Source organism: Nicotiana sylvestris, chromosome 9 (assembly GCF_000393655.2).
Source record: "Nicotiana sylvestris chromosome 9, ASM39365v2, whole genome shotgun sequence".
Classification (NCBI taxonomy): Eukaryota; Viridiplantae; Streptophyta; class Magnoliopsida; order Solanales; family Solanaceae; genus Nicotiana; species Nicotiana sylvestris.
The window spans coordinates 4,352,390-4,373,485 of NC_091065.1; positions in this window are offsets into that span (position 1 = coordinate 4,352,390).

Below are 21,096 nucleotides of genomic sequence, written 5' to 3' on the forward strand. Positions count from 1 at the left end.
ACAGATCAAAGGTGATCAACCGACTGCAAGGGAGATGAACGTAGTAACCGTTTTCAGCAGCAATGCCAAAGAAACCAGGAAACAATTACTACATGAACCAATGCCTTCTCCCTTTCCAATTGTAGATGATAAATACGAGGAGTCATCAGAATTATAACAGGTGCCGAGGCATTTTCAGGTACCAAAGGAGACAGATGCAACCAAGTCAACCACGGAAGAGCTCGAGCAAGTTGCTTTGTTCGAAAAGTTTTTGGAAGGGAAATTCCATTTAGGAACAGAGTTGAGTCCCGAACTCTGGTTAAAACTTATAGATTTTCTTAAATATAAAGTTTATTGCTTTCCTTTGTCGCATTCATATATGACATGTAATCCATTGGAGATGGTGGTCCAAAAATTGAGTTTGGATCCAAACTTGCCTTCGGTAAGACAGATTCGACGACCGATAGTAGAGGTCAGAAACAGGTTTGTTAAGAAAGAGGTAACCTGATTACTTAACATCAATTCAATTTGAGAGGTAAAGTAATCGGATTGACTAGCTATCATTGTAGTAGTGCCTAAGAAGATAACAAATTCAGGATGTGCGTAGACTATAAGAATTTGAATAAGGCATTGATGATAGGATATAATTACGTGTTTTAGTTGATTATTACACTCTAATTTACTGCACTTTAGTTGAGTTTGCGCTTTAATCGCTAGTGTTTTGCACTAATTAAGTGTTTTATGCCTTGTAAGTGTGATTCCGAGCTATATCAATGTTATGGAATGATATTAAGTGATTTTAAGCTTTGAAGTCTGAGTAAAATCTCAAGGAATTAAGCAGGGATCGTGTTCGGGGGTCAAATTTGATAGTTGAGAACAAACGAAGACTCGATGAGGCATATTGCGTACTGTCTAGTAAAATGCACATAACCTTTTACTTTGAACTCCATTTTGGTGCCATAATATTTTGTTGGAAAGATAACTCAAAGAGCTACAACTTTCATGTTTTGCGTTTTTCCAAATTCCAAACGGAACAGGATGAAACACCGCGGTTTCACCGCGACCGCGGCAGAACCGCGACAGAGTGCAGACGCAGACAATTGAAGAATCAGAGGCAATGTTTGGCCGCGGTTTGACCGCGTCCGCAGTAGAACCACGGTAGGAGGCGGAAATTTCAGGGACTAAAGTGCAAAACACGGGATTTTTAGCCAAAAACCCTATTTTAAACACTAGACTTCGCCCAAGAGAGGCAGGCATTGTTTTGGAGAGTATTTTTGGTAGAAGAACAAGTGTAAGAGATCACCCAAAACATCTTGGTTTCTTCTTCTCTTTATTTTTATTGCAAGTTTTATGATGAATATTGTTTTAGTTTATTTACCCATAGTTACGTGTAGCTAAATCCTTTGTCTAAGGTTTTGATGGAACCTATTTGGGGATGAACTTCTTGTTTATGTGAATACAAATTTCTAGTCTCAATCTTTATTTGTTCAACTTTGTGTATGTTGTAGTTAATTGACAGGATCCTCAATTAGCTGTGCCTATTTAGTGTGGATAACTCGGGAGAGAGTGCATATTTAGGTTATTGTTGAACAACACCACTCCCAAAGTATAAGAGGGATCTATAACTGCGGGTTTAAAGGCGGGATTAGGGATAACGAAGCCTTGGGTGCAATCTTAAGTGAACTATATTAATTAAAGCTAGATAGTGTATCTCGGGAGAGTGCAATAGTATATTACTGTGATTACTCGGGAGAGATTTACGGTAAGAAAAGTGTTCATGATTGATAGAGGTGTGTTGGGAAATTTGTATGAAGCATAAACAGAATGGATTTTATTAATAAGGGAAGTCATTACCTTAGCGTCTTCTCATTATTGTTTACAACCTTAGCATCCTTAGTTTACAACTGTTTATTTACTTGCAATTTTACTTATTGAAGACACCATCAACTGTGATTCAAATGTTTGGGGAAATTGGTTCTCAAGAGTTTAGTAGTTCTAAAGATAGTTATTGATAGGTTAATTCTCTGTGGATTCGACTCTGGGCAGAATACTCAGGTTATATTTGCAACGTCCACATTGTCCTTTTTATAAGGCATAGTTAGGAGTGATCAAATTTTGGCGTTGTTGCCGTGGAGTTAACGGAATTATCAATTACCATTGATAGAAATACAAAAATTCTTAGTGTGGTCAGTTTTCTCTACACCCAACTTGTGAATATTTGTGTAATTAATTTTTCTTATCTTAGTCTATTTTTATGTTTGGGTCTTGTTTATTTTCTTAGTTTTGAAAAGTGGCATCATATAATAAATATTGGTGGGATGGTAGTTGTTCATACTGTGATGACCCTTGTCTTTATTGTGGAGGACCACACTCGTGGTAAAATTGTTTAAATTTTTCCGGGGGTGGATTGTGCGTACAATCTCAAACCCATGAGTGGAGTATTCGTGATAAGTGTGGTTTTTAAAATGGTCATTGGGATGATTGGTCCTTCCCTTCCTCAAGCCCCCGCTATGATGATTCTATTGTTTTTGATGAAAATAATAGGGCTAACGAGTTGGAAAAAGTTGAGCATGGCCGAAAGGGAGAGTTCAAGCTCATGTTGGAGTGCTTACTTGAAGGAGGACATAAAGAACAAAGTGCCTTGGAGGAGCTTTTGGAAAATAGTCTCCAAAATTCCTTGGCACTTAATCAAAACCAAGAACTCTCAAATGCCCAAAATGAGAAAATAATGCTCATGTTGGAGACCATTCTTGAAAATGAGGAAGAATGTGAGCTAAAATTTGAAGAGTCAAGAATTGAACCTCCGCCAACCGACCCCCATGAGTACCAATGATGCCGAGAAAAACATGGACTTAGAATCAACCGGTGTAAATAAAAATCTGGTTGAGAATGACTCTAGTCCGGGGGAAGAAGAGGATGTCAGAATAGAAAAATTGCAAAATGAAGGTTTGAAGTCACATTCCAAGCATTTTTCAACATTAGAATTGTGTAGTGATATAAAAATTGAACTACATGAGTCTGTGAGGGACTGCGAGAAGGAAAGGCAACAACCATACATTTTACAATTTGAGGAAACAAAAAACCAAAGTGACATTCCTCACATGGGAGCCAAGAAGTGCAAAATGAAGAATTTAAGGCTCGGCTCGATAATCAACCTACCACCCCCTATCGCTTGTGGTCACTAGCTTGATTTCAAGCTAGGTGCACAATTCATATCGTCCAAGTGGCGAGAAAAGTGGTAAAATTGTTTGCGTCGTGCCGCGATTTTAAATCAAGCGCTTGTTGGGAGGCAACCCTATTTTATTTATTTTATTTTATTTTTATTTATTATTGTATTATTCTTGTAGTGTAGATTTTTTTATTTTTAGGAACATGGAACACAAAGCCATTGGAAGGATGTAACAACAAACCATTGGTTGGAACTAAGTGTGAGGTACCCGCACGAAAGACCAAGATTGGGAGAAGTCTGAGTACCCCATGAGCTTCTAGTGCTTCGGCCTTTGGCCTACTAGGGAATTTCTTTTACCCTTTTATTAGTATGGTGTGTATTGGAGACAATGCACAATTTTAAGTGTGGGGTGGGAGACTTGCCTTGATACTGTATTGTAGTGTACATAGACATGGAACATGTTGTAATATTATATATGTATTGTTGCGTATAGTTGGTTGTACTCACGTTAAGAGTAACTAACTTGGCCTAATGACAGACGCTTATTGACGGGTCTCTTGAGGGTCAAAGTCGGATCTAAAAAAAACAAACAAACAAAGGTACAAGACTCTTCTTGAGGACGGACCACTTGGACAGTACTCTTAAGGGAAGTAGTCCATGTAGCTTCTTTTTATTTTATTTTATTGTTCTTTTCTAGGTAGTGTAGTAATTCCCCCTTAGTTTTTCTTTAAACCACAGTTCTTTTCCAAGGGTTTTATTTGAACCGGGTGTAGTTATTTTTTTTGGGAGTAGGAGTCATTGTGTTGTGTTTTGAAGTGAAGCAATATCTCTTGACTTTGTTATGCCTTGAGAATAGTGAGTACTTTGGTTGTGACGCTTAGGCTCAGTTTTGACTCTTGTATAAGTACCTTAAATTGTATTATCTTAACTTTGCTCAACTTCTTTGACTAGAGTGTCTTGATGAATCCAATCCTGAGTGAGTTATGTGTCATGCGTGTGTGAGGTTTGTTGTTTTCTGTGCATTGCATTTGATGTGTAGAACTTGCCCTGTGTATTTACAAAGAGAAATAGTAGTTTTGTTCAGTCTTGGAAGTGATATAGGCCTTTTCTTGTTGAGCCAGATATATATATTTTACGCGCCTAATTGTTATGTATCGTAGTTAACCCCTTTGAGCCTGTAATCTAGTTTCTTTGGCAACCACATTACAAGCTTTGCCCATTTGTTTGAATTAACCATCTATTTGAACCATTGTAACCTCTCATGAGCACTTGAATTGTTATGAACTTTCTAAAATTTAAAGTGTGGGGTGGTTGGTTTGGCTTTTGAGTGGAACCAATGAAATAAGGAGAAAGGTGCACTGATTTGAAAAAGCAAGATCCACTTGAATTGGAAAAAAAAAAGGAAAAGAAAAAAAATATTCTTTCATAGTGGTGACTCTTGATATAATTGTGCTTAAATAATTTGGGAGTTGATGTATATTGATGTGAAGGTGGAGTTTGGTTTGACATAAGTATGGGGTTTGAATGTTAAATTATATGTATTAAAGTGCTTAGGGAGGTGTAGTCACTCTTATATCTAAATGTATCCTACCCGTCCCGCAGCCTACATTACAACCAAATAAAGTCCTAATTGATCCTAGATTGAATGAGCTCGATTAGTGGAGTAGTACACTACGGGCAAGCTTATGGTGCATCTTTTTTGGCATATGAATATTATTTTTGAGAGTGAGTGATTTTTTTCTATCTTGAGTTCCTAAGTGTTCTTAAATTCTATTGTGCGGAACCACTCTTTTTTTTGTTGTGTAAGGGCACTTGATTCCTGAAGGAAAGGTAATGTCAGTGACCTCTATATTAGAGTAAGTGGGTGAGTTGTGAATAATGCGTGGTACTTGTGAGTCAAATCTTGAGGTGAAGATGTTATGCTTTTGTGCTTAGTCTATTTTAAATATTCTTGGTGTGATGAGTTAGGAAAATTGCTAAAGGTCGTGTCTATATAAAGTGTAGTTTGATTACTCGAGGAAGAGCACTGGTTTAAGTGTGGGGTGCTGATGATAGGCTATAATTACGTGTTTTAATTGATTATTACACTCTAATTTACTGCACTTTAGTTGAGTTTGCTCTTTAATCGCTAGTGTTTTGCACTAATTATGTGTTTTATGCCTTGTAGGTGTGATTCCGAGCTATATAGATGTTATCGAATGATATTAAGTGATTTGAAGCTTTGAAGTCTGAGTAAAAGCTCAAGGAACTAAGACGGGATCGTGTTCGGGGGTCAAATTTGATAGTTGAGAACAAACGAAGACTCGATGAGGCATATTGCGTACTGTCAATTACAATGCACATAAACTTTTACTCAGAACTCTAATTTGGATCCATAATATATGGTTGGAAAGATAACTCAAAGGGCTACAACTTTCATGTTTTGCATTTTTCCACATTCCAAACGCAACAGGCTGAACCACCGCGGTTTCACCGTGACCACGGCAGAACTGCGGCAGAGTGCAGACGCAGACAATTGAAGAATCAGAGGCCATGTTTGGCCGCGGTTTGACCACGTCCACGGTAGAACCGCGGCAGGAGGCGGAAATTTCAGGGACTAAAGTGCAAAACACGGGATTTTTAGCCCAAAACCCTATTTTAAACACTAGACTTCGCCCAAGCGAGGCAGACATTGTTTTGGAGAGTATTTTTGGAAGAAGAACAAGTGTGAGAGATCACCCAAAACATCTTGGTTTCTTCTTCTTTTTATTTTTCTTGCAAGTTTTATGATGAATATTGTTTTAGTTTATTTATCCATAGTTACGAGTAGCTAAATCCTTTGTCTAAGGTTTTGATGGAACCTATTTGGGGATGAACTTCTTGTTTATGTGAATACAAATTGCTAGTCTCAATCTTTATTTGTTCAACTTTGTGTATGTTGTAGTTAACTGACAGGATCCTCAATTAGCTGTGCCTATTTAGTGTGCATAACTCGGGAGAGAGTGCATATTTAGGTTATTGTTGAACAACACCACTCCCAAAGTATAAGAGGGATCTATAACTGCGGGTTTAAAGGCGGGATTAGGGATAACGAAGCCTTGGGTGCAATCTTAAGTGAAATGTGTTAATTAAAGCTAGCTAGTGTATCTCGGGAGAGTGCAATAGTATATTACTGTGATTACTCGGGAGAGATTTACGGTAAGAAAAGTGTTCATGATTGATAGAGGTGTGTTGGGAAATTTGTATGAAGCATAAAGATAAGGGGTTCCATTACTAGGGGAAGTCATTACCTTTGCGTCTTCTCATTATTGTTTGCAACCTTAGCATCCTTAGTTTACAGCTGTTTATTTACTTGCAATTTTAGTTATTGAAGACACCATCAACTGTGATTCAAACGTTTGGGAATATTGGTTCTTAAGAGTTTAGTAGTTCTAAAGATAGTGATTGATAGGTTAATTCTCTGTGGATTCGACTCTGGGCAGAATACTCAGGTTATATTTGCAACGTCCGCATTGTCCTTTTTATAAGGCATAGTTGGGCGTGATCAAGCATGCTCCAAAGACTCTTTACCATTCCTAAACATTGATCAAATGATTGGTGCTATGACCGGGAACGAGTTTATGAGTTTTCTTGATGCTGAGTCTCGAAATACTTTAGCAGTTGACGAAGATTGCACTATTAGTTAAGGAAGATTGCTCCAATATTTAAGGAAGAATTTTTTTCCATGGTAATTTCTTATGGGGTAGAGTGGTGAAAAGGGAAAAGAAAGTGTGCATACTTTTATTTTTTCAAATGGGTATTTAATAGGTTAAAATGGTTTAAGACACTTGTGCAAATTTTTATTTTTAAGGAGAAAGGGAATTATGGGAGGGTAGTTGGCTAAAATGGTTTAGAAGACTTATGCAAATTATTTCTTGCCTCGTGATTATATATTATGCTTATCTTTAACCCTTCTAGCCTTTGCTTTTTAGCTCTTGTGAAATATGTCTTTGCATGCGGATGATCTTCCTCTATAATCCCTACTCTTTTACCTTTCTACTTCTGCGACGAAGTTCCAGTATCCCCATTTAAATTGATCATTTTCTGTTGGATCAATGTCATAGGGGTTTGGTGAATCTTCGACAATTTCCCTTTATTCCTTAAGTGCCGCCTTAACAATTTGCTAATGGGGGTGAGTGGAAGAATAATTCCAACTTCCTTCCTCTCCTGGCCATATTTCCTCCGTAAGGTACTTATTTTGCTGAAAAATGAGCCTTTGAGCTTCGATGTACTCCTTTTCCACTCGGATTGTGATTGGATAATGAAACCAAAAGTACACCATATGCATTGCCTTGATAGTTCTTTTGATCACATTGAATGGCCTGTGGAACATGAATATTTTGACTTTACGAGATTATGAACCCAATAATTTTGAGGTTTGAACCACAAAAAAAATATTTTTAGGAAAGGATCAAGATTGTCAAAGTCGCAGAAATCATGGCAGTTGAATTCCATGAGAATGTGGTATTGATGACATATATACCAAAAGAACCATAAGAGCTCATGTTAAAAATTCTTGGCCTGCGGTATGAACACCTAGCAAAATAGATATTCCGGATTAACACCAAAAGGTGCTAGTATGGAACCTCTGTAGTTTCAAAAAACCTGGAGTTCATAAAATACCCTCTGCCCTAATAGGATGGACGGATCAAAAGGATCCAAAAAATAAAATAACTCCGGTGAGTGATGTAATGATGAAGAACCTGGCTGTGGCATACGTGAGAACATGAAAATTTGAACTGCTAATTTATTCTTCTTCACGTGCTTTTGAAACCTTTTGGAACATTCACATGGCCTTAAAAGGAAATCAGCAAAAAAATTATCTTTTCCTTTCAAATGATTGATCTAAAACTTGTAGGGAGAGAACCACTGAGCCTATCTGAGAATTTGCCAATTTGGAATGATCTTTGGATTTAGCTAGAGCATCCTGGGAAAAGCTTTCATATCCATCTCAATAAGAAACTCTGAGTGAATTAGGAAAAAAGATGAACTTTTTAATCCCATTTTTTACTGCAACAATCACCTTGAAAGTGGAATGATAGTGTTGTTCAACATCCTTGAATCTTTTACTGGCATAACCACATACTTTTCTCTGACCATTGTTTTCACTAACAAAATCGCGCACCAATATTCATTGCTGGCATCTGTCTGCAAATGTTTTTTCCATTTAGGGAATGTGTAAAGATTTGACACTTTTGGACAACTCTTTTATTTTTCTAACTGCATCACTTTGCTCTTTGCCCCATGGCGAGATATTCTTCTCACATAATTTATTATTCCCAAAAACTACTATATTTGCTTTGTCATGAAACCAGTATCGACAAACCTGAGAAGTTCCTGAAAAATATGAGGACCTGGAGTTTATTCTCCATGGGAAAAATTCCCCAAAAACTAAATTTCATTTTTTTGCAAAAACCAATTTCTGGCCGAAAGTATGATGCCATTATTTTCAATGATGCAGAATGATTGAACAACCCAATGTGCTCCTCCAAAGTATCACTGAATAGTAAAATAGCATCAATATAAAAAAGTGGTGTGTAGAGGATGAGATGAAATAGTTTTATCATGACCTTTTGAAATAAAGATGGAGCAGTTTTTAAACCGAAAGGCATGACTTCCTACTAAAAATGGTGATCAGGAATGCAAAAACCAGTTTTTTCTCTATCATCTAGGTGGATTCCCAACTGCCAAAAGCCTGATTTGAGATCAAACTTAGAAAAATATTTTTTCATGGCAAATTGGGAAAAAAGGTAAGCTTATTCGGGATGGGAAACTTGTCATCCAGAAGAAAATGATTGAGTAGATGATAATTAATTATCAAACTCAATTTACCTCTTGTTTACTCGGCTCTTTTATTGACATAAAATGCTTCGCACGCCCATTGAGAATTTGATGGCTCAATGAGATCAAAATCCATTAGTTCTTGGCACAATGTTTTTGTTAGCTGAATGTGGTCGGGATTCATATCAGAGTGACTTGCATTTGTAGTATTGATTAACTCATTTTTCTTGAAAGGAAACTTGTTGAAGAACTCTTCCTTTTTCCATAAAGGATTGTCACATTCGATTAAAAATTCAGTGTGACATTCTGTACAGGAGTGTTGTGTGACTTGTGCTTTAATTTCCCTGACTTGATCTTCTTATGTGAGCTAGAACAATCTCAGGACTACATAATATGGCTTGAATTATTTTTTGAATGCTATCTCATTAGCTTTGATCTGGAGTTTGTCCTGTAAAACCCTATAAATGTCAAAACCAATAATCAAATACTTACCTGGGACATCTTACCTAATCAATTTGGTCATGTACATCAGTACTGGGAAGAATTTGATAGTGATCGTATGCTTTGTCAGGACAACTGTGGTCAGAATTTCATTTTAGGTTGTGTTAAAATTCTTGAAGTACAATACCTCTATACTTCTCTAGAAAGATCACAGTATTAATGAGCGCGAATGTTGTTCCCCTGTGAAAGAAAGCTATGACATGTGTTGGTTTGTCCCACTTGGATGCAAACACATTGATTTCTGCCTACGAGATCACCATGATGCTGAAGATATCTTCTTTCACCTTTGGATTTGCTTCTGAAATTTGGTAATGATCATCAACATATTCCTCATAAACATCCACGTAAAGGAGAGTCTCTTCTGTGGGATCATCTTCAAGTAAGAAAATTGATTCAAGGTCGTTATCCTCAGTGAAGTGAGTACCTGTGTAATCTGTAATTTTAGAGAGAATTCTAATAGACTACTTGGATTGCGGGCAGTTCCTCATAAAATGTACTATTTTACTACAAATTAAATAGGCTCTATTTTTGCTTGCATTACCCAACCTTCTCCTTTTGAAGTATTTTGTTTTCCTTCTGAACATGGACTTGTCGCCTGAAAATTTTGGCAACCCGAACCTTTTGAACTTCTTCCTTTGCGCCTGACATGAGCAATCTTTCTTTCATGTAATAAATCTGATATGTGACAAGCTCTATCTAGTGATGGATCATTCTTCATTATCTATTTTAGAGCAGATCTTTTTGCACAGATATCATTAACAAAATAAATAATGGTTTGCCTAATGTAACCAACAACAAAATGGATTCATGCCTGAATGATTGGCTTTTGTTGGATTGATTTTTTCATTCTTCTTGAAAGGGAGATTGATAAAAAACTCTTCGTTATTCCATAAAAGGACTTTTCCCTTTTCTAATAAAATCCTTGTTAGATTCAGCACATGAATGCTCAATGAGATTTTGTTCAATCTCCTTGATTTGTTCGTTGTTGATGATTTCGAATAGCCTTGGAATTTCATAATAAAGTTTGCACTGCTTCTTAAAGGTTATCCCGTTAGCCCTAATCTGGAGTTGATCTTTTAGTTGTCTGAAAATATCGAATCCAACTATAAGATCTTTTCATGTTACATCAGAGCCGATCATCTTGGTTCTGTACTTCAATCCTAGAAAGAACTCAATTGTGACCGGATGCTTTGTAATAATGGTGGTAGTCAGGATTCCATTTGATGCAATGTTGAAATCCTTAAAGAGAGGTACCCATTGATCTTCAGAGAGAACAACATGGTTCATGAGTGAACAAGCAACTCCAGTGTCAATGAAAGCGACGAATCGAGTTGGTTTATCCCATAGGGATAAATAAACCTTGAGTTCCACTTGAGGGATGACTACAAGAGCATTGATCTCCTCTTGGTATTTGGCCACCGGTTCTGAAATTTGGTAGTGGTCATGAGGAACATCTTGATCTGGTGATCAGATCTGATTTGCGGCATGCTTTGTCAAGAGCTAGATTGTGTTGGATAACTTGTTTTATGATAGAGCGCTTCATACAAATGTCATCCAATGCGACAAAAATAACTTTCCTGATGTAGTCGTCTTGTGGAGTTGTTATAGACTAAAACTTTTCTTCAATGATGGTCATGGTTCGGCTTGCCAACAACTTTGGAAGGGAAGAGACCAAGGCTTGCTTCAGGTTGATGTCTCCATCGATCTCGAAAAGTATTTTTATCTTGAATACCAAGTGAGTTCCACTAATCTCTGTGGATTCTTGAGAACCGTGAAGTGAGTTCTGATAGGATGATATACATTTCTCATTCCACAAATTTTTTGTCACCGTCCAAGTATAGAAGTCTTGGATCCTTTGAGGCCATTTTGAAACCATGCCGTCATCTAAGGTGAAAGTTTGGAATCCAGTTCCAACTGGTTTTGACGCCATGGTCTCATATATTCTTTCTGAAATTGGTTCATTTGTTATGCCTTCTTGATCGTCATCTACTTTAGATATTTTTGGGTCTCTTGGCTGGTTAAGAGATATTGGGGATCATCTTCTCTGGAAGAGTTTATTGTGGATGCATTGCTTGATTAAGAGGTATCTTCCATTGTATCATCGTCTGGTGAATTAAGAGATTTCGACCATGTGGTATTTCCTTCTGACATGTTTCTTGGTTGGGAGATATATAGGTATGGAGCCTTTTGATAAAAAACCATCAGATTTTCGGAGTTGGACCCTTTTGAACTTTCTTCCTAATCTCGCCTTTTCTTGGTTTGTTTCTGGGCTGCAAGAGCATCGTTTCCTCTCCCAAACCTTTTTTACAATATAAAATCATGTTCTTATTTTAAGGGTTAGGTTAAAGAATCATGGTTTTGTGAGGTAGTAGGAAAAGTAGAAAAGGTGTAGTCCAATTTAGGTGGGGAATATGCATGTAGCGACATAGGGAAAAAGGTAGGTTTTGAAGGGAAAACTGGGGTCTTTTGTGACTTAAAGTGGTCATTTCTCAAAAGTTGAATTTGTTTCTTGATGGAAATTGTCTCCCTTTGTTGTTGTTGGAAGAACTGGAAAAGTGAAGTTCCTAGCGGACAAATCTTATATTATAATTTGCAACCTTAGTTCCAAGGCTTTGATTAGTCCTGCATGGTGAGATGATGTCTACTCCACCCTTTTCTCAATTATTTCTACTTTGCTCATCATTTTATTTTGTGTATGGGCCACGTTCTTTATGGCGTTGCCAATGTTTTTCAGTACTTTATTTTGGCAGATGGAATTTTCCGATTGCTAGTTCATTGTTGCTTTGAAATTACTCATTGGGGTTTTTCCTCCAATAGGTAGCAATATGTTTTTCTTGGGGATTTTTGGAGCATGTCTTATACCCACTTTTTCAAAAGGTTGAAATGAAGGAAAATCTTGGATACAAATGGAGCTTGAAGGACTTAGCATGAATATCTGTGGTTGTGCGGGCTTTGGGGTTTTTTGAGTTGGTGAAGTCTTAGATCTAGGTTGCGTTTTGGATTCTGGGGTATGAGCTGAGTGTGGTTTGGGTTTCGGTCTGAGCCAACTTTCACTTTCAGGGTTAGGGTCTGTGTCTTTGGGTTGGATCATTTTGCGAGAAAAGATGGTTTTGTTGGATTTTTTGAGACGGGAATGGCCAAAGCTTATGGAAATAATTTTTTCATTTCTTTTGGTAAACGTTGGCTCACCAGATTGCAGAGATTCCTCTGGTTCCCATAACTTTTCAAAATTTGTGATCCAGGAATCAGGAAGGATTTTGATGAGCTAATCTCTATTAATTTTTCTGGGTATTTGAGTGCACATGATGTTTCCTTTGTAGCATCAATATTCAAGAGTAAAGCATTTTCTCCTCCGGGAAGTCAAAGATCCATGGCATGATTTTGGACCCGCCACACCATTTGATGATGAAGAGTGGCTTGAATAGCATCTTTGGCTTGTGAGGCTCCCTAGATTTGAACATGGATTTTTAATGCTTCGGTTAGGTATGGGTCATAAAAAGAAAGTTTGAAATTTGGAAAGATAGTTATAAAGACAGTCCGGACATTCAAGGTACGTAACTTCTGCAGTACCCAAATTGGCATGTTGGTACTCATAATATCTTGTATCTAGAAGAAAAGGTCGAGCAACAATATGTTGACCTTTTCTTCCGTGATATGTTAAAGCAATTTGGATAACACCAAAATGGATATGGGTAAAACCATTATTTCTCCATTGTTAGGGAAAATCATCTGGGATTTGAAGGGTGATAAATTGTTCCTCTCGAGTGGCAAGAATAGGATACTGGTAAAGTATTTAGGAAGCAACATATTCTTTGACTCCTTTTGGGTTGTGTTGAACTAAGAACGAATTTAGGACCATGGTGCAAATGATTTTTTAGCAAAGGTCGAGTAAGGATTTATGAGGGGTAGTTCAGTGGAGGTTACTTTCTATTCGTCGGGTAGGATATCTACTTCATAGAGGTAATCGTATTTTTTGGACAAGGTTTTATATAGAGTAGGGGACATATTCATCTTTGTAATGGAAGAGGATGATGGAAATGAATCAGACATATTTAGTAAACTGTTCCTCCCTCTGAAAGGATGGGCAGGAAATGTCAAATTTAGGTTCATCAATAGTTTGAGCAAATGAGTTTAGAGCAGCTATATGGCTTTTTCTTTGGGGGGAGGAAAAAATAGATAAAAGTTAATCTAGTTGAGGAGGGGAATAGCTTTGGTATGAGAATGTACTTGTGGGAGGAAGATAAAAGACCTGTGGACTTCTGGGTTTCCAGGGCACAAAGTGATCAGCTTTCAAGAAGAGTATTTGTACTCTTAGGGACACCATCTTTTTTTGCTTCTGCTGGAAGAAATGGAAAAGAGATGTACCCGACGACTAAATATCATATTGCAAGCTTACTAACTTGCGCTCCAAGGCTTTATGAGTCTTGCAAGCTGAGAAGACTTCTTTACAAGCTGTTCTACCTTCTTCTCAATATTTTCTAACATGATAAGCATTTTATTCTGAGTGTATGCAACATTTTTAACAGTGCTATCAATGTTGTTCAAGATTCTATCTTGAGAATTGGGACTGCCAATTGATTGTTGCTTCAATATCACTCGATGGTAGTTTTTCTCCTAAGGGAAAACAACATTTCTTTTGGGGATCTTTAAGGCATGATCAACACCATCTTTACTGAAATGTTCAAGTGGTGAAAAATCATGGGATAGCCAGCGCTAACGGGGTTATACATTAGTACTTCAAGACTTTTTGGCAAAGGAGTTGCCTCTTCATCTTCCCGACTAGGGGTGATTTGCCCGACATTTTAGGTAATTCCCAAGGGTTATAGCTGACAAGGTATGTAAGGCCCAGTAAAAGTTTTCCTAAAACCTCGAATTTCATGGTCCCAAGTTAGGATTATGTGTTAGAGATTATTAAGCTCGCCGCAGTTCAGACTTTTTGGATTGAACAGTACGCTACAGAGTTAAAGGAAAATGTTTTGCAGAAGTGCACATTCTGCAACCCATTATGCGGCCGCATAATCACTCTATGGGCCGCAGAATGGTCTCAGAGTGAGGCAGTCTTCTTGGTAAATTTTGAGGTCAGTTTTGCAACCAATTATGCGACCGCATATCCACTTCGCGGGACTCACTTTGGTCACATATTCGTCCTTCTACTTTTGCAAAGGGAGGTTTTGCGGTGGATTATATGACCGCAGAACACGTCTACATACCGTATATTGGTCGTAGACTGAGGTAGAAAATTCAACTCCGTGTGGGCCACTTTTTCCGGTCATTTTGCAGACCGCATAGCCATTTGTGGTCGCATATGCGAAAGCAGATCCATGCCGGGGCTCCAAATTTCTAATTTTTGGACCTGATCCTATGTCGATATATCTCATGCTATACTTCATGTTGAGCCTATTTATGGTACTTTTAGAGTGAGAAAGATATTCTTAGAGGGAGAAGTGTTCTTCATCAAAATTACTCCTTAATTCTTGTTTAAACCTTGAATATTGTCAAGAGAGGCACCTAGGTCTTCTTCCTAAGAGGTAAGATTCTATCACCCGAACTCTTAATTCCCAAATGTAACTAGAATGGGCCAATAGAAAGAAAATTCATGGGGATGAGAGTGATTATCTTGAATTCATGTGTTATAAAAGAGTGTAGGGAGACCGTGAGCTAAAAATGGTGAAGGATGGGGTGTGGGATGAAGAAATCTTTCACAAAAAAGTCTTACAAACATAATGCATACCTAGTGTTTGATAATGTGCTCAAATGAGCTAGAATCTTGATCATTATTCTAATTTTTTATTCAATTTGTTATATTCCTAAAATAGATTGAAGGTGCTAAGTGTTCCGATATTATTGTAGAATTTCATAAAAGCTCAATTGAGGTATGTATGACTAAACTCCCTTCTTCTTAGAATCAAAACCCTGGTGGTCACCTAGTTTGTATAAGTCCCCGAATTGATCATATTAGAGTTGACTATCACTAATGTGTTGTGTCGAATGATATATCTTCAATATTTGTCCTAAATTCTTATCATGTCATCTTTACCTTCGAGGATTTGTTTAAATGTGTGGAATATATGTTAAGAAAGGTTAAGGTTTCATGTCAAAAGTCGAATAAAGGTTGTATGCCAATTTGTATGAAAAGCCTCTATGTGCTTAGGATTTTCAAAGGTTTTTCCCTTATGTGTACAAATGCCTTACATGATAGGCCTTGTTGTTGCTGATGGTAATGTTATTTGAATGTGTAAAAAGGGAGACTTGAATTGTGCAATATGGCCAAGTTCCAAGAATGACTAAATAAATGAGGCCTAATCATTTATAATAGGGAGTTCGTCTTGTGGACTCTAATGAAGGAGGGGTAATTGTGCATAATAGGGGCCGAATCATCGCTTGTGGCGGAGCCCAAGGAGAAGCAATACAATGATCCATTGTTGGTACAATTGAAGTAGGGGATTCATAAGCACAAAACCTCAGTTTTTACTCTTGGCACGAATGATGGTACACTAAGATACCAAGGGAGACTATGTGTTCCTGATATTGATGGTCTCCGGGAAAGAATCATGGCTGAAGCTCACACTTCCAGGTATTCCATGCACCCAAGCTCTACAAAGATGTATCATGATCTCAAGAAAGTCTTCTGGTAGAATGACATGAAGAGGAATGTGGTAGACTATGTGGCAAAATGTCCGAGTTATCAGCAAGTAAAGGCCGAGCACCAAAGGCCCGGTGGGTTGGCTCAGAACATAGAAATCCCAATATGGAAGTGGGAAATGAATAATATGGACTTTGTGGTAGGACTGTCGTGCACTCTGTGCATGTTTGACTCAATTTGGGTGATTGTGGACCGACTCCTGAAATCAGCACACTTCTTGCCAGTTAAATCTACTGAAACAGCAAAATACTACTCTCAATTGTATATCAAGGAAATAGTCAGGTTGCATGGCACTCCAATTTCTATCATTTCAGATCGAGGAGTATAGTTCACAGCTAACTTTTGGAAGAGTTCAGCAAGGTTTGGGTACTCGGGTAAATCTTAGCACAACCTTCCATCCACAGACCGACGGGCAAGTAGAGCGGACTATTCAGATGTTTGAGGATATGTTGCATGCTTGTGTTCTTGATTTCAAGGGTAGCTGGGATGATCATTTCGACTTATAGAGTTTGCTTACAACAACAACTTTCATGCTAGCATTCAGATGGCACCATTTGAGGCATTATATGGTAAGATATGTAGATGTCCTAATGGTTGGTTCAAAGTTGGGGAAGCTGAATTGATAGGACTAGACCTCATGCATCAAGCCATGGAGAAGGTTATGATCATAACAGAGCAGATGAAAACTACTCAGAGCCATCAAAAATCCTATTCGGATGTTTGGCGCAGAGACTTAGAGTTAAAAGAAGATGATTGAGTATTCTTGAAGGTTTCCCCCATGAAAGGTATTATGCGGTTTGGGAGATAAGGGAAATTAAGTCTGAGGTATGTCAGGCCATACAAAATTATTCAGAGAATTGGTCAGGTGGCGTACAAGCTTGAGCTACCATTTGATATGTCATTAGTGTACCCGGTATATCATGTGTCTATGTTGAAGAAAGTAATCGGGGATCCGTCACTTATCATGTCGGTTGAAACCATTGAGGTTAATGAAGAACTTTCACATGAATTCCAGTTGCCATTCTAGATAGGCAAGTTTGAAAGTTGAGGAATAAGAAATTGCATCCGTGAAAGTGTTATGGAGAAACCAGCAGATTGAAGAGGCCACTTGGGAAGCCGAGGATGAAATGAAGAAGAAGTATCCTTACTTGTTTGAATAGATATGTAATCCCTTTTATAAAGTCACCTATGAATTTAGTGTCACTTGATATATAAAGGTGTTCCTTTTGATTATATGTTGCTTACGAGGCTGTGATTGGTATTGTTATGAGTTTTGTTACGTCGTTAGGTTGTGCATATATTTGTAAGATGTGTTTCTGGGGCTCTCTGACAGGTGGATAACCGTAATTACAAAGCTGTGTCAAAAATTTTGGAAATATAGGGAGTTAGGCAAATTTGGGGTTGCTGTGTGTGGTATGAAAACTCAGTTGCATAAGGTGCTAATGATAGACGTTGATCCTCATTTGAGAAAGAATGATCTTAAGTGGGGGAGGATGTAAGGCCCCGTAAAATATTTCATAAAACCCGAAATTTCATGGTGCCAAGTTGGGATTATGTGTTGCGGTTCAGACTTTTTGGATTGAATAGTATGCTACAGAGCTAAAGGAAAATATTATTCAAAAGTGCGCCTTTTTGCAGCCCATTATGTGGCCGCATAATCACTCCATGGTCTGCGGAATGGTTGTAGAGTGAGGTAGTCTTTTTGGCCAATTTGAGGTCAGTTTTGTGGCCAATTATGCAACCGCATAACCACTTTGCGGGTCGTACTTTGGTCGCATATTTTTCCTTGGACTTTTGCAAAGGGAGGTTTTGCGGCGCACTATGCGACCGCAAAATAGGTCTGCAGACCGAGACAAAAAATTCAAATCCCCGTGGGCCACCTTTCGCAGTCATTTCTCCGACCGCATAGCCATTATGCGGTCGCATATGCGACCACAGATCCGTGTCGGGCCTCCAAATTTTTAATTTTTTAGATCCGATCCTGTGTAAATATATTTCATGCTATACTTCATTTTGAGCCTATTTTCTGGTACTTTTAGAATGTAGAAGAGAGTCTTAGAGGGAGAAGGTGTTTTTCATCAAAATTACTCCTCAATTCTTGTTTAAACCTTGAAGATTGTCAAGAGAGGCACCTAGGTCTTCTTCCTAAGAGGTAAGATTCTGTTACCCAAACTCTTAATTCCCAAATGTTACTAGAATGAGCCATTAGAAAGGAAATTCATGGAGATGGGAGTGATTATCTTGCATGCATGTGTTATAAAAGAGTGTAGGGAGATTGTGAGCTAAAAATGGTGAAGGATGGGTGTGGGATGGAATCTTTCACAAAAAAGTCTTAAAAACATAATGCACACCTAATGTTTGATAATGTGCTAGAATCTTGATCATCTTTCTAATTTTTTTTATTCAACTTGTTATATTCCTAAAATAGATTGAAGGTGCTAAGAGTTCCGGAATTATTTTAGAATTTAAGGAAAGCTCAATTGAGAAATCTATGGCTAAACCTCCTTCTTTGTAGAATCGGAACCCCTGGTGGTCACGTAGTTGGTGTAAGTCCCTGAATTGATCATACTAGAGTTGACATTCCCTAATGTGTTGTGTCGAATGATATATGTTCAATATTTGTCCTAAATGCTTATCGTGTCATCTTGCCCTTTGAGGAAGTGTTTAAATATGTGGAATATGTGTTAAGAAAGGTTAAGGTTTCATGTCAAAAATCAAATAAAGGTTCTATGCCAATTTTTTTGAAAAGCCTCTATGTGCTTAAGATTTTCTAAGTTTTTTTCCCTTATGTTTACAAACGCCTTACATTATAGGTCTTGTTGTTGCTAATAGTAATGTTATTTGAATGTGTAAAAAAGGGACTTGAATTATGCTATACGGCCAAGTGCCAAGAATGACTAAATAAATGAGGCCACTCATGCCAATATATTGAAAGATGGAAAAAATATGAACTGAGATGATTGATTGAAAGGTTGATGTCTCAAGTGAGATGGCCTAGCCGATCGGGCCGTGATCGGACGCCATGCCGCACACATAGTGATAACTGTGCTGGAAATGACAATTGAAAGTGTGTATATGGTTGATGTCTCAAATGAGATGACCTAGCCGATCGGGTCGAGATCAGACTCCGTGTAAGAGCATGGTGGTATTGTGGATTGTGGCATATCGGTGTTAAATAATCCACGACCTAATAAAATAAAAATTGAATTGAGAACTTACGTGACCCCTATTTGATGTTTTAGTATTGTTTGAAGCTCTTACTGAACTTATGATTATTTCCTTCTTGTATCATTGTTCATTCTAATGAGATGGTGTAATTATTTCCTTCTTGTATCATTGTTCATTCTACTGAAATGGTGTTTAGTTATACATACTAGTACTATTCAACGGTACTAACGTCCCTTTTGTCGGGGGCACTACATCTTTAAATTAATGTAGGTGGTTCCATAACAAGCAGTGTTGATCGCAACTAGTGGTACATCTCCTTTCGAGCAGACTCAGTGAGCCCCATTTCATCCCGGGTCATGTACTGTATCTTTTGTTCATATTTTTATCACAATTTGAGGTATAGTCGGGGCCTTGTTGCCGACATTATCATCACTCTCTTTTGTATCTTTAGAGGCTCCGTAGACATTATGTAGGTAGTATATGGGTGCTAGAATGGCCAGACGGATTATATTGTATTTTGGACTCTTATTCAACTAAATCGTATAGTGTATGTATTTTGAAACTTAACAATGATGTTGTAAAATTGAAATGAATTTGTAATATTTATACATATATATGATCGTTTTACTATTTAACTAAAGGAAACGCGCCTTCTCTTGATCATAAGCGAGTTGGGTAGAAAGTATCTAGCAGGCTTTCTCGACCGAGTCCACTCGGTTGAGCGCCGGTTGCGCCTACCAAGGTTAGGGCATGACAAGGTATTCATATGTACCTAGGTGGTTGAGCGAACTGACTAATGGCTCGCCTCTTTCATACTTTTCTCGAAGGCATTCTACAGATGGTTTGCACTTTGTCTTTTTGGCCTTCTTGGTTTTCTTTTATGGCACCTATTAGTATTGTGCTGGTTCCTCAAGGCATTTGTGGTGGAACATTAAATATCCCATGGTCAATGAAATGTGAAAGGATCCTTGAACCACCACACATTCTTACCATTGATGTCAAAGTGCACAGTCCAATCATAGTTGGACATTATTCCATCCATCCGTTTAGAGAAATAGTCTAGATCATATCCATAGGGAGAGTGGTACTTGGGTTGTATCATATGGAAAGAAAATATAGTCTTGTTGTTATTTTTAAGATGAGAGTGGTCAATACTAATCATGACACTCTGATCATTTTTTCTTACAATATTTGACTCAATGGATGTGAAGGTTTCTGGGGCTTTCTCAATTTTTCATGATTTGTCACCCATGAATCTGGAAGAATTTTTACAAGTTCTTTTGAACTCTGTCTGGGGATCTGGGTGCATTGTTTTGTACCTTTTGTGGCATCAACATTGATGATCAAAGCATTACTATCACCTGGGAGAGAGAGATCAATGACATGATTCTGAAGTCTCCACGTAATCTGATAGTGAAGAGCTGCTTGAATGGCATCCTTGGGAAGCGGGGCTTCTAGGATCTGGACTTGAATCTTCAATGCCTCCATGAGATATGGTTCATATTGAGACATATTGAAATTCGGGAACACAACCACAAAGACTGTTCCTGCATTTGGAGTAACTTAAGTTTGTGACAAGATTAGCATGTTGGTATTCAAGATACATGGTATCAAGGAGAGAAATCCTTGCAACAACTAGTAAAAGGCATGAAAAACTTTTGAAGACAACTTTTTGAAATGAAGTGTCAGTCTTTGGATAGAGATATCATTGACAAACAATTTTCAGAAAATGGAAAAAATCATTTTTTGAGCTGGGTGGGGATATCAATCTTAAACAAGCATTTGTTTCATCCCTACCAAAGATGTTAGTTGGTCGAACCATGGCCATCATATAATA